This window comes from Bos mutus, chromosome 4 (assembly GCF_027580195.1).
Source record: "Bos mutus isolate GX-2022 chromosome 4, NWIPB_WYAK_1.1, whole genome shotgun sequence".
NCBI classification, from domain to species: Eukaryota; Metazoa; Chordata; class Mammalia; order Artiodactyla; family Bovidae; genus Bos; species Bos mutus.
The window spans coordinates 76,684,038-76,697,406 of NC_091620.1; the positions used below are offsets into that span (position 1 = coordinate 76,684,038).

General features: G+C 38.5%; 1 protein-coding gene across 7 annotated transcripts in view; it reads right to left on the minus strand.

Annotated features, from left to right (window-relative positions):
* The window catches only part of MAGI2 (membrane associated guanylate kinase, WW and PDZ domain containing 2), a 1,472,905-nt gene that overhangs the window by 821,855 nt on the left and 637,681 nt on the right, over nucleotides 1-13,369 (minus strand). Inside the window, exon 1 of one of the 7 annotated variants that reach the window (XM_070369680.1) lies at nucleotides 4,363-4,647. The exons of the other annotated variants lie outside the window; for them this stretch is intronic. The gene's annotated coding sequence lies outside the window, so the exon portion shown is untranslated. Of the gene's footprint in view, nucleotides 1-4,362; nucleotides 4,648-13,369 lie in introns of those variants that run through there. 7 annotated transcript variants of the gene reach the window in all.

Sequence of the window (13,369 nt, forward strand, 5' to 3'; positions counted from 1 at the left end):
TCCTTAGCTTGGCATTTGAGCTTTCTCTGTCTTTGAACGAAAGGACTCAGAAGGCTCAGTACTCTGTGGGCCGGAGAAGGCTCTCATCCCTGTCTTTCCTGTGGGGCTGGATTTGTGTGTCTGTGGGCAGTAATTGCCAAGACCTCTCACTCCAGCAAAACTTTGAGTGACTTCCAAAGTCATCTGGAATCTGTTATCGGCTCAAAAACATCACAGAAATTTCAAGCTAACAGAATATTAAACATACTTGAAATGCTTGCAAACACTGGTCTGTATTAGAGATGATCTTATAGCCAAGGTGATCTGTTTTCATTAAATGTATTATTCTCCCAGTGCCAGCCCTAGGGAGAAGAGAAAGATGAACAAGTTGAGTGGCTGACTCTGGAATCTCAGCTGGGATCCTATTAATATGGGAACTTCCTGATCCGCAGTGCTTCAATTAAAGTCATCAATTAAGCTTGCATCTCCATTGGCTGACTGCCTGGCAAATGAGGTTCCTATTTCATAATACATGTCATTGTTAGTTTCCTTAAAGATTCCAAAGTTTGATTTGCTTCACTGATGAGGAAAAGAAAAGGCTATTTTGACTATGTTCTCTCATAAAGTAAACAGTAAATTTTCAAACGCCTTGATTAGATCTTTAAAATCATTATTGCCTTCATTAAATTAGATATATTCCTTGTGTGAACTGGGAAAATGGATAGGGAATCTATGGGAGAAAACAGAGTAATGCACTGCTTTTGGAAAAATATGCTTATAGGACAGAAAGCCACCCTTGAGATAAAAACTAGGCAAAGAATTAGCCACCATATTGTATACTTAGTATATTTTATAAGTTTTGATAGTCTTGAAATATACAGTAGTTGCTTTAACTTCTGGTATCTATGAATCATCTGAACTGATAATTCAGATCATAAGTAGATTCTAACCTTTTTTAAGGTACCACCTAATGGAGTCAAATAGAAATATGCTTTTATTTTTTCCACTTATATGAAAAATCTATCTTCAGAGTAAAAACTGAAATCTTTAGAAATGAGATTGCCACAAAGTGTGTGACTTAGAGTAAAAGCTGAAGATATGACAGACTTGGAGGAGAAACGTACCTAAAATTAGACATAAAATTAGAATATTTTAAATTCAGAGGCTCTTTTTGTACATTTACTTATTTAATATCATGTTGTCACCCACCAAGTCTTTCAAAAACTGGAAATGGAATTTAGGGTAGTACAGTTCTAAAAGAAATAGAGAAATAGACATTAGAAAGCAGGCCATTACTCCTTAAGATACTGTCAGAAAGTTAGAAGCTTTGTGTTCCAAAATATTTCATAAAAATAGCTTTGTCTGAAATTTCAGTGTTTCACCTCAACTTTACCTTTCTATGCCACAGGTACGACATGATGACTAATTTCAATCTTAGGAAATTTACTATTTTCTAAACATGAAGGTATAAAAATACAGACATGCTGAAACTTACTTCAACATGTGGATTTTTCTTTTTTAGATCACATTAAGAATTCACTGGTATGCTGAGAGTCACTGGGGCATCACACACATCTCACTGCAAAAATCTCATGCTGGTCCTAGATTTTCTTTCCCTTAATGGATGCTGTTCATGAACTGCTTCTATTTTATAGTTATTTTGCCTTTTCTAAAAAACAAAATTACATAGGTGGGAAGTTCCTTAGGTTTGTGATTCTTCTGTATGTACGTATTATCTGCTTTAAACATCAGTACCATTCAGCTTCTATAACAGCTGGTGAGCTATGCCATTAGTTTTACAAACATGATTCTTTTATACTAGACATTTGAAATTTCTCAGGATAAACCACCCCCCTCACCTGTAATCATTAACAATATATAAGAGTGACCTTGCTAATCCTCCCATGAATATTGAGATTCATGTTTCCATTGTACTATCTTTGTTATGTTCATTGTTCAACTATAATTGCATCAATTTCCCCAAAGTATACTACGTACCTCAGTCAAATTGTCTACCTGTATTAAAAACAAAAAACAAAACTGTGCTGTGACTCCTATCCTATGGAAGTGTCCAAGAGGCAAACCCTAAGAGGGACACTCTTCAGTGGAGCAAGTGGTTTAGTATCTAAAGTACTTATGAAGCTATTCCCATAATGCTGTTAAAATTATTGTACGAGAAGTCTAACTTGTCATAATGTAGAAATGACTCCATTGCATTTTTCAGGAAGCCTGTAATTCTTGCAAATTTTTGGAATTAGGGAACTATCATACAATTTAAATAATTATTCTTTCTGCACAGTGCACACAGTATTACACAATTTTCCATTCTCCTGTTGTCCTCTTTGGTGGACAGTGCTGTACTTCTTGCGTAAAGCATGAAGAGCCCAACCCCTTCCTCACGAACCTACTCACAGAAGCATCTTAGAATGCTATATATTAGAGAACAACCAATTTCACACACTCCCAAACAACACATGCTCTTTACCAGCCCGCCCGTCAAACACACAGCTCTCAGCTAAAGGGCCTTCTGCCTCTGCGGACTGGAGCGTCCACAGACCAAATCCTAAATGAACGGGCAGAGTGCTGCCTGGCACCTCCACCTCTACTCCCTGATCAGAATCAGGGTCCCTTGAGAAGCGCATGTGGAGTACAGGGCTGTAATACACTTCCTCCCTGCGTTCTAACTCTAGGGCACGAGCTTTCTCCTTGCATACCTGATCCCAATTCAAAAACAGGGAAATGGTTAGAAAGCAAAGGGCACCTTTATCTTTCCAGAGATGGGTGATAGACAAGTAGCCCTGTGTCTTTACCTGTCACCTCCCGGGCGGAGAGTCCAGATGCAAAGTGTCACACCTTGTGTGCGTCTTTTCTTAGTGAAATTGTTGACTAGCCCTCTTCACAACAACAAAAAGTGTATATTGTGTCCAAAGAAATAAAATCTACTCCCTTTTAAAAATGGAAACCTGGAAAGGCATTTTCTGCTGGCCTTGCTGGGTAGTTTGGACTTGAAGTAAAACCGTGACCACCCACTCCCCATTCACACCGAGATTTAAAAAGGCAGGCGACTAAAAGGAACCATAAGCCAGTCCGTTCCTATCAGAAAACAGCCATAAGAACGAATCACGCTGGGGAAAGGCTCGACAACTCAGAGAGACCATCTCCTCAGGACGGGAGGAGAGATATGGAGCCATTTTTCACTAGGTTCACAAGAAAATGTCAGCTCACAGCTGCTAGTGCACTGCCAGAGCGCATCTTAATTTGGTCAAAAGCGACCCAGCCAGTCACCCTCATGGAACATTTTCTCAAAGAGTCCATTACAAATCAGATTCCCTCTGTTCTGAGCATCTTCTTGATAAATTCTTTGGTAACTGCATGGCACAGATCTGCATCCTATTCAAAACTAAATGCCTTCCCCCATGTCCTCTTAAAATCATGTGAATTAGACACTTCTGATCTAATCGTCAAAAAAAAAAAAAAAAAAGAGAAAGAAACCAGCTCTCTCCACTACCCACCCTCCTCCAGCTTCTTGACTAATACCTCTGGACAGTTTACTTCAGAATAGAGCGGATTCTTGACCAGTGCACAATGACAAACTGGCATACAAGTCTGCTATCACAGAAAGCACAGGCAATGCTTTCTTTGTAAAAACACAAGAAAATACACATGCTGGAACAAAAGACACTCTATCTGTACGACAAGGAACGGAAGAAATTATGTGTTTGTTTTACACACATCTGTACCCATTTTGAAATGGCTTTGCACCTATTTTAATTACAGCATATTGTATTGTTTCCTCAAAGCCAGCCCCCCCCCCCCACCAAATTGATTTTTAAGCTTTGACTCCAATGAGAGGTAAAACACACTCTGTGGGAAGAATACCTGGCGTGTGCCTTTGTTGGTAGGGTGCCATTTCAAACTTATTATATTTGAACTCAATTTTGTGGGAAATTGAGATAAGGCAAATGCAGTCAGATATCTCTGAATTATTCTGACATTATGAGAAATGCCAAGTCAGCATATATTTGCTGTTTACATCTCACAATAACCTACACTATGCATTTGCAGCTTTCAGGAGCAAAATGCTAACTATTCTCCAAACAGCCACCTGACAGTCTAGGGCTGAAACACAGATTCTGACTCACAAGGAAAGAGACATCATGATGGCTCTCCACTGGCTGTATTAAACAAAAGCTCGGCAAGCACACGAGAGGCATTTGGTAAATGAAGTGAGAGTCAAATCAAGTTTAGGTTCACATCTGGTGGAACATGGCACTGTCTACCCAGGGCTTGGGGAGCAGAAGGGTCTGAGGTTATAAATAGAAAACAGACACATACTCACATACAGATATCTAAGCAGACCTGGGGCAGATTCAGCTTACTAACCTAGAGCTCTGTTCAGAGGAAGCAGGGAAGCCGCACGTCCTCTCCCACCTTTCCATGGTCCTCATCAGTGTCTTCTCAGACCACCTGTACTGATCCAACCCATTCTCAGATCACAGAATTCTCTTGATAGAAGGAGTCTCAGCTGTGCTTTGATTCTGTCAGCCTGGATGTCTAGAATTTTCTTCTTTAAGCCAGACACAGTAACACAAAACTGCCGCTGAGGTCTTTTGTTTTCCCCTCCTCTCAAAGATGAAGCATGCAGCACTTCTCTCTCTCCCCCTCTCTCTCTCCTCCTCTCCCTGGCTCTCTCCCTCTCCCCTCTCGAGCTTACGCTCTCTCCCTCGGTTTCTCTTTCCCCAGCCCCCACCAGCAACCTCATTGGATTCCCGTGCTGTAGGGGTCATTTACATCTCTCAGCAGGAGAACCTGTGTTCCGTAGGCGCCTGTCTCTCACTTTTGGGTTTTCTCTGAGAAAGGGAGGGGAGCGGCTCGCTGTAGGTGAAGTCAGGTGACCCCTCCTTTAAAAGCCAGAGAGATGGATGGAGTGTGTGAATTTTAATATACACACAGGCACATTTACATTACAAAGCAGAGAGGAAAATCTAGCTTCCAGAGATTAGGCATTTTTGTTTTTGCTTTCACAGTCCCTTTTTAGCAATTAAGAGGAGCTAGTATAGTATAATGAAATGTAATTAAACTTTTCAGTGTTAATAACAAGGCTGCATACTTTTAGAATCATCCAGCTGAACAATTCTTTTAAACTTGTAAACATGACTCTTTTTCTTAGGAGGGTCAAAGAATCAGTCATTTTACTATTTACACACTCTTTCTAATTGGCTTTATTCTTTGACATCTACTTAGGCTTATCTCAAAGGACCATCATAAAAGACAAAATATAACAATAATAATAATGTGAAAGTAAAAAATAAGTGACAAAACTAGAGCAGACAGAAATCAATAGTTTCCTATTGGAGAATCTAGATTCAATAATGAGTAATTTCTGCTCTTAGGCAAATAACTTTTTCCTCCTCTATTTCAATGTTTTTGCCTGAACATAGAAAATAAATGTAATAAATGTAGCATCTCCCCTCCCTGCCAATCAAGTAGGCCTGACAGGAGGATGTCCAGGTAGATATAGCAGTAGCTCAGGGCACAAATAGAGAAACAACTGGAAAAGCTTGTGCTACCCTTGTATTGTGTTGAAAATAATTTTATGATCTACAGACCTAGACCCTGAAGAGTACATTTGCTACCACCTAGCTTCCTATTTCAAAGTTTCTGATATCCAATGGAGAATATCTCTCCCATCTCTACTGTGCATCCTGCTCTTAGAAACACTGAAAATAAAAATGAGATAATCTCTAAATAATCTATTTTGAGAACTCTAGATAAAAAGTACTTTCTAAAACTAAAGACAAGTAATTAGAAGGAGAATCAACAAGTCTGATGAGAACAAGTATCAGAAGAAGAATCTCTTATTTGGCCTTTGATGTTCCATGAATAGATTCTTTTTTTTTTTTTTTTTCTTTCTAATTTTATTTTATTTTTAAATTTTACATAATTGTATTAGTTTTGCCAAATATCAAAATGAATCCACCACAGGTATACACGTGTTCCCCATCCTGAATTTCAAAAGCATGGTGATACTGATGCCTCAGCAAAAAAAGAAAACAAGGGAAGAGCTGACATAGAATAACATTATCCCTGCCTCAAAAGATAACATTTTGAACCCTTACACAAACAGCCTCTCATTCTCTCCAGAGTGATGTCAGGGGAGGGCTGCATTTACTGCTGGGACTGAAATACACCCTGTCCCCTCCATAAACACCAATCAGCAATAGATATGAAATGAGGAACAGGTATCCACTGTTCTTGTCTGTTTTGTATCTTAAAAGCTTTATCTTGCACGGAAAAGATCCTATTTAGGCTTTTAAAATAAATTATATGCTGACTGAAAATTTAGCTTCACTGTGTGTTACCAAAATTGACACCAAAACATTGGACCAAAAAAAAAAAAAAAAATCTTTTCTCAGAGAAGTAAGCAGGCTTAGGCAAATTTAGGAAGACCTACATTTTTGTAGGATAAAAACAGAGCATTTCATTTTAGTCTCTTATAACCAAACTAGGTGCCGTTTCACCTTTATTGTTCCCTCTTATACTAGATATCTTCATTTTGCATTTATCCATTTTTTCCCCCTCCACCTTGTCTCCTGGTCTTTCTTCTTTTGGCTGTGGTGTCACATCATTTTCCCTGGATGTGCAAAAGGTAGGCAATGAGAGAGAAAGTGAGAAAGACATGTTATGTCAGATAATGCTTGTGTGAGTGCTAAATCGCTTCAGTTATGCCTAACTCTTTGGGACTCTATGGATGATAGCCCTCCAGGCTCCTCTGTCCATGGGCTTCTCCAGGCCAGAATACTGAAGTGGGTTGTCATGGCCTCCTCCAGGGATCTTCTCAACCCAGAGATTGAATGTGCATCTCCTGAGGCTCCTGTATTGCAGGCAGATTCTTTCACCACTGAGCCACCGGGGAAGACCATGTCAGATAATCCTTAGCCTTTAACCCAAACTTTAATGTATGGCAACTTTAAAGCTCCATGCTATGCTAACATAGACATGTGACGAATATGGAATCTAGACTGCAAATTTTTAGTATTAAAACCAAAAGATATTGATTTAAAAAGGGTTATTAAAGCTTATCAATGGCAGGCCAAAGCCAGGGAGAAGAAAGTAAATTAGCAAAAATGTTACAGCACTAACCCCAGCCATCTTTATAAAATGTCATCCATTATTCAAGGAACAAACTGAAGTAATGACAGAGTGTGGAATATACCTTTACTCATACCTTTAGTTATCCCACCAGGGTTTATTGAGCATTTCCTTCATGCTAAGCCCTATTCTAAGCACTGAAGAGCTACAAGATAAATGAGTCTAGGCCCTGTCAGAAACTGAACATATATACTACTGAAGTACAACCGATGTTTTTGCAAAGTGTAATCTCCATTAGGTCAGGAAAGGGGGCAAAATTCTCCTTAGCAGGATGCATGATGGTTACGACAGGATGGGTGACATTCAAACTGAGCCTTTAAAAATGTGTCAGTTTTCTAGGTAAGAAAGCAAAGACAGGAGGATATCAAGCCAAGAGACACAAAATGCATGAATAAACAGAGATAGGGTACAGCAGGGTATGGCTAAATTCCAGGATGGGTGGGGGAGAGCGATTTCAAAGGTAGGTATGAACAGACACCACAGTGCACAATCTTGGATGTTCTGCCCAAGTATCGCTGCTTTAACTGAGATGCAAATTATTTGTTTTGCAAAGATTGTTTTGACAGCAGTGCTAGGGGTGGATTATAGTAGCATTTCCAAAACTTTATAATTGTAAGAATTACCTGCCAGTGATAGTAAATACATAGATTTCTGGATTCTACTCTCAATTTAGAGAAGGCCAGGAATCTCTATTTTTAACAAACATCCCAGGAGATAAGACATATAAAGATAGTTACACAGAGAGTTAATATGCTCAGGATTATTACTAACCCAAAAGAAAGATTTCCACACTTAAATAAGATATTTTTAACATAAAGGATGAGAACAGTATCAGAATCAAATATGAGGAGTGCATTTATTTTGTACTTTGAAATGTAACATTATATTCAATAGACTATGCAATACCATTCCTATTTTATCTTCTGTTAAATCCTTTGTCCTGTCAACTGATTTATTTATCATTTCTCCTGACATCAGGAATTTTCTCACATCTACAGCTTTCATTCCCCTTCCTAGAGTGAACTCTCTTTCCTTTGTCCATCTCCACTTTATCTCTCCTTCAAGTACTCACTGCTAACAACATGGTTAAGAATCCACCCCTTCTTTAGTATGGTTAACACTTAAGGTCTTATATACAGCAGCACCAGGAATAATCATACTAATACACAACTTTCAGGTTAGTTCCATGGGATTTAGCTTTTAAAGTTCTCACAATAACTCCATGAGGTACTATTATCATCACTTAACCATTAACGAAAGTGGTCTGGAGACTTAAATCTCACCAAGACCACAAAACTAACAAATGACAGTTTCTAGATTAGGATCCAAGTTAGTCTGCGGAGAAGGCAATGGCACCCCACTCCAGTACTTTTGCCTGGAAAATTGCATGGATGGAGGAGCCTGGTGGGCTGCAGTCCATGGGGTCGAGAAGAGTCAGACACGACTGATCGATTTCACTTTCAGTTTCACTTTCATGCATTGGAGAAGGAAACGGCAACCCACTCCAGTATTCTTGCCTGGAGAATCCCAGGGACGGGGGAGCCTGGTGGGCTGCCATCTATAGGGTTGCACAGAGTAGGACACGACTGAAGTGACTTAGCAGCAGCGGTGGCAGCAGCAGCAGTCTGTGTTACATGGTTAATATCATCTTGTATTTTACTCCCTGAGCATCTGGAACTCAAAAGATGGCAGTTGGTTATATCTTAGATAGCGTTACTATTTTGGCTTCTGTTCTTTTGTATATTGGCTGAAGGAGTTGGACTTGCTCTGGATTTCTCTGCCACTCTAAGCTGTGTAACCAAAGGCAAGTCATTTAGCCTCTCTGTGCTTCCTCTTCCTGACCTATCTCATAGTTTTATCTTGCAGCTTAAGTGAGAATCCCTCTTAAGTATTTAAGATAATGCCTGGAATTAAAACTCAGTAAATGTTAATTATCATTTTTATTATCATTATTGTTGTTATTAGCAAATGAGAAGCCAATTTTCTATGTATCCCCATATGAGTTTTCCCTCTTATCCCGAGATTTTAGGGATGAAAAAGCACCATTGATTCTGTGTATTATTAAATGTGGTTTAAGTAGCTTTCATTCTAGTTTACAGAACTACAGTCTATTTGACAAAATTAGAAAGCTGCACCAACTAGTACTTAACTAATCATGAACTACACATATGGCTTTATTATTAGATCTGAAAAATACAATCTCTTGAGACATTTGTGATGGCTTCCTAGCAGGTAGAGAATAGAAATTACACAACTTTTTACAAGCAGCACTTTTATTTTAGCAATAAACTAAATACTATTTTTTTCTTAAAAACCAATTATGCCTGCTCTGTGTAAAAACTACTCTTTTTTCTAAATAAATATTTCCTAAATAAATATTTCCTATATCTACATGGAACATTTCCTTACATTAGAGATATGTTTACTAGGAAACTAAATTTTGTTTAAGTGTGCAATGTACTTATCAGTTAAGTGCATGTTTAATGTATATATGGTATTATGCTTCAAAATCAAATAAATAGATCTCTGACAGTGGCAAAAATTCTAGACAAGACTTATGATTATCACATTTGCAAACTATAGGCAAACATAACATCAAGAGGATTTTCATAGGAAAGGATCCTACTTTTTAAGGTTTGTGTGACTGTGGACTAAATGATTGATGTATTACCCTGTTGTTTATTGGGTGTGCATGTAGACTACTTTGGGTTGGCAGGTATAGTTAATGTTTGCAGAGCAAAATCTCTGGGAACTTTTTCTCCTTGCTTCATAGGCTGCATGGTAATTTTCATCAAAAACAACTTATCTCTTTTTGACTGTTTATGCCAAATTAATGCATTTTCAGTCACTGTAAAAAGTATCCTATTCTACTTGAAGACAGTTATATGTATGTGCATGCATGCATAATTATCACAGGCAACGGTTAAAGTTTCATTATCCCATTCTGAGAGAAGAAAAGCAAAAAGCAGAAAATTTCTGCTTTGAGTTCTTCTTTAGCCCTCACTGTCCAGCCAAATCAGGTGCTTTAAGAATGGCCTTTAAATATAGAGAATGGTGACAAAGACACAGGACTTTAGAGACCCTGATTTCACTATTTCCCAGCTGTGTGGTACTAGATAAGTTACTCATTTGTAAAACAATTCTATCTGTTGCATAGAATTCTCAAGCATCTAATGAAATAATGCAATAAAGTGTTAAGCATAATACCTAGCACACTGTTTCCATTACCATTTTCATCACCAACATCATCAACACCGTCACATCATAAACACTACCATCACTGCCATCATCATCACAATCATCATCTTCCTACTCATCACCATCTCTGATATTCACCATGTACCAGGCACTGCTCCAAATAATTACACAATAAATAACAGCTTCCTTTATTATTGTTACAGTATTTTTTATTGGTTTTCAGCTCATGACATTATATATTCTGAGCCTATTTCCCTGATGTAAAACATACCATCATGTTCCAATAGGTCTCAATCAAAACAGACACTTACACTTAAATGCCTCTCAGTATATAAAGTAAAAATGAACATAACATGCTTTTCCCTTCACGAATCTTTCCTCTCCATAAGCCCATTCTCAGGACCAGATCAAGCACATGGATGGCCCTCCTTAGATGACTTCTAAGTCCTTTAAGGGTAATTTATCACACATTAGCAATGCATATCGGAGAAGGCAATGGCAACCCACTCCAGTACTCTTGCCTGGAAAATCCCATGGGCGGAGGAGCCTGGTGGGCTGTAGTCCATGGGGTCGCGAAGAGTCGGACATGACTGAGAGACTTCACTTTCACTTTTCACATTCATGCATTGGAGAAGGAAATGGCAACCCGCTCCAGTGTTCTTGCCTGGAGAATCCCAGGGACGGTGGAGCCTGGTGGGCTGCTGTCTATGGGGTCGCACAGAGTCGGACACTACTGAAGTGACTTAGCAGCACCAGCAGCAGCAATGCATATAAAAATATGCTTCATATTACTGAGGAGACCAAAGCACAAGTGTAAGTGAAGTGCTTTCTGTACCAAGGAGGCATAAATAAATTCCATTGTTGACAGCTGTCCTTTATGAATCTCATTTCTGATCTCATAATGAGTCATCCCACTGGTGACTTCTGAAAACTAGGCTGCATTGTGATCTTTTATTTTCTTCAGAAGCTCATGGTTTTCTAAAACCTTTCATCTACTTTACCATGTGAACTCTTCCAGATGGGCTTGAATGGGGGTGTATATGAGTTACCTGCTCTATGAGACCAACTTTGCCTGGATTGAGCCTGGACAATACTGTAAAGTAGGTGCAATTTGTCATCAGTGCCTTCCAACTTTCCTTCATCTGATCTTTAAATCACTCAGTGGCACTTTCTCTATTGCTTTTAGAGTATTTTCTGGTTTTGATTTTTATCTCATAGCAAAACCAAAATTCAGGAGAATACACTGTGTACATTTGTATGTATTACTTGAAGTAAGGATACTTGTGGTCTTAGTACTTGGATGGTTTGCATAATCTCTTAAAATGAAGACATTCCTTGGAAATAGAAACTAATTCCCACAGATTCTAAACCATGTTTATCTAAATAGATAGAACTCAACAGGGTATATTTCTTACAAAGCCCAGTTTCAAATCATGAAAAATGAATACAGTGGGAGCATATAGTTGAATGAGTATAGTTGGGGCGTGCAACTTTTCAAATTAATTTTGGAAAAAAGGGCATTGGATGGGCACCTTGGTTTTGAATTATAACGCCACCTTAAACTGATTGTGTGACTTTGGGCAAGATAGCTTAATATCCCTAAGTATTATTTTTTTCATTCTGTAAAATAGGGAATACAATATCTAAAAGTGAATCAAATCACAGAATTGCTAGCATAGCATCTGGAATATAATAGACTCTCAGGAAATAGGATTTTCCTTTTTTCTGTTCCTAAGTCACCTACTAAATAGCTCCTTTTTTCCATGGGTCATCTTCCATGGTCATCTGATCTGCTCACATCTCTTCTGTTCATCTGACATTTGCCTTTAGTGTCTTTCAGCATGCATGGTTTCACTGTTCAAGTAAAACGTGCTTTCGAAGAGGGTCTAAATTTCAGTCAAGTAATCTACTTTCCCCAACGCATTAGAACAACAATAAAACCAAAATGAAATTAAACTGAATTGAAAAAATATGGAGAAAAGTAAAGAAAGAAGAGAAGGATAGAAGAGAGGAAACTGAGAGAAGAAATAGTTACAGGACCTACCCAGAGGCCAGGAGATGGTACTGTAGGAGAGTAGAAAATTCGAGTGAACTCTATTAGGGCTCAGGAGACCTGACCTTAGGTAACTTGCTTAATGTCAATGATTTTCTCTATGAAAAGACCTCTCTATCAGGTCTTTCCCCAAGACCTCATTCAACTCATAGATTTTTGGTTTCAGGCCATTAAGAAGTAAAACATATCTTGAAGACCCTCCAACATCGACACGAAGTGGGGTTGGCTCCCACTGACTCAGCCTGACTCTGTGTTTTCCTGTAGGTAAAACATGTGCTGCATGTTTTACCTACCTCAGCTCACTTACTCGCTGTGGTAGTATATTATCCCCATTTTAAAGAGGAAGAATTTTTGGCTCAATGAGTTTACGCGACTTTCTCAAGGTCAAAGAGGCAAAAAGATAGACAAGGGATTAACAAAGTCTTTCAAAACAAAGCCAGAGGTACTTCTTTATGTACTGTGGGTGCATGTTGCCACCCAAGGGACAGAAACTGGGAAAAAATCTATATAGGGATTAAACAGTCATTGAATGACTCTGCAATGATATTTTAGATAAATGTGAAGAATCCTGAAATGGTCATGGAAATTTGAGGAAAGCATGCCCCGTTATGGCAGTGATATGCTGTTTAATGTTTAACAATTGGCTCTACAAAGACCTCAAAACAAACTAATTTGTAGCATTTGCCAATTTTTGTGGAGTAAACAGGCCACCATAGCCAATTTCAAGCTATCAACTTAAAGTCCCTGAGCTGGAGTTGAGAAGAAATGTACACAAATGGCTCTTTCAGGCCAACATGTCTGTCTCCAGCATATCACTCTATGTGCATATGTGTGCATATGTGTGCATGAACTTGAATTTATATGCCGGTTTAATTTAAAAACATAACAAAATGAGAGGGTGAAATATCTATGCAAATGCTTTTCAAGTAAGTATGAGTACCGTATGTTTCAATTATGTGCTAATTTTCTCTTTTAGACAACTATGAA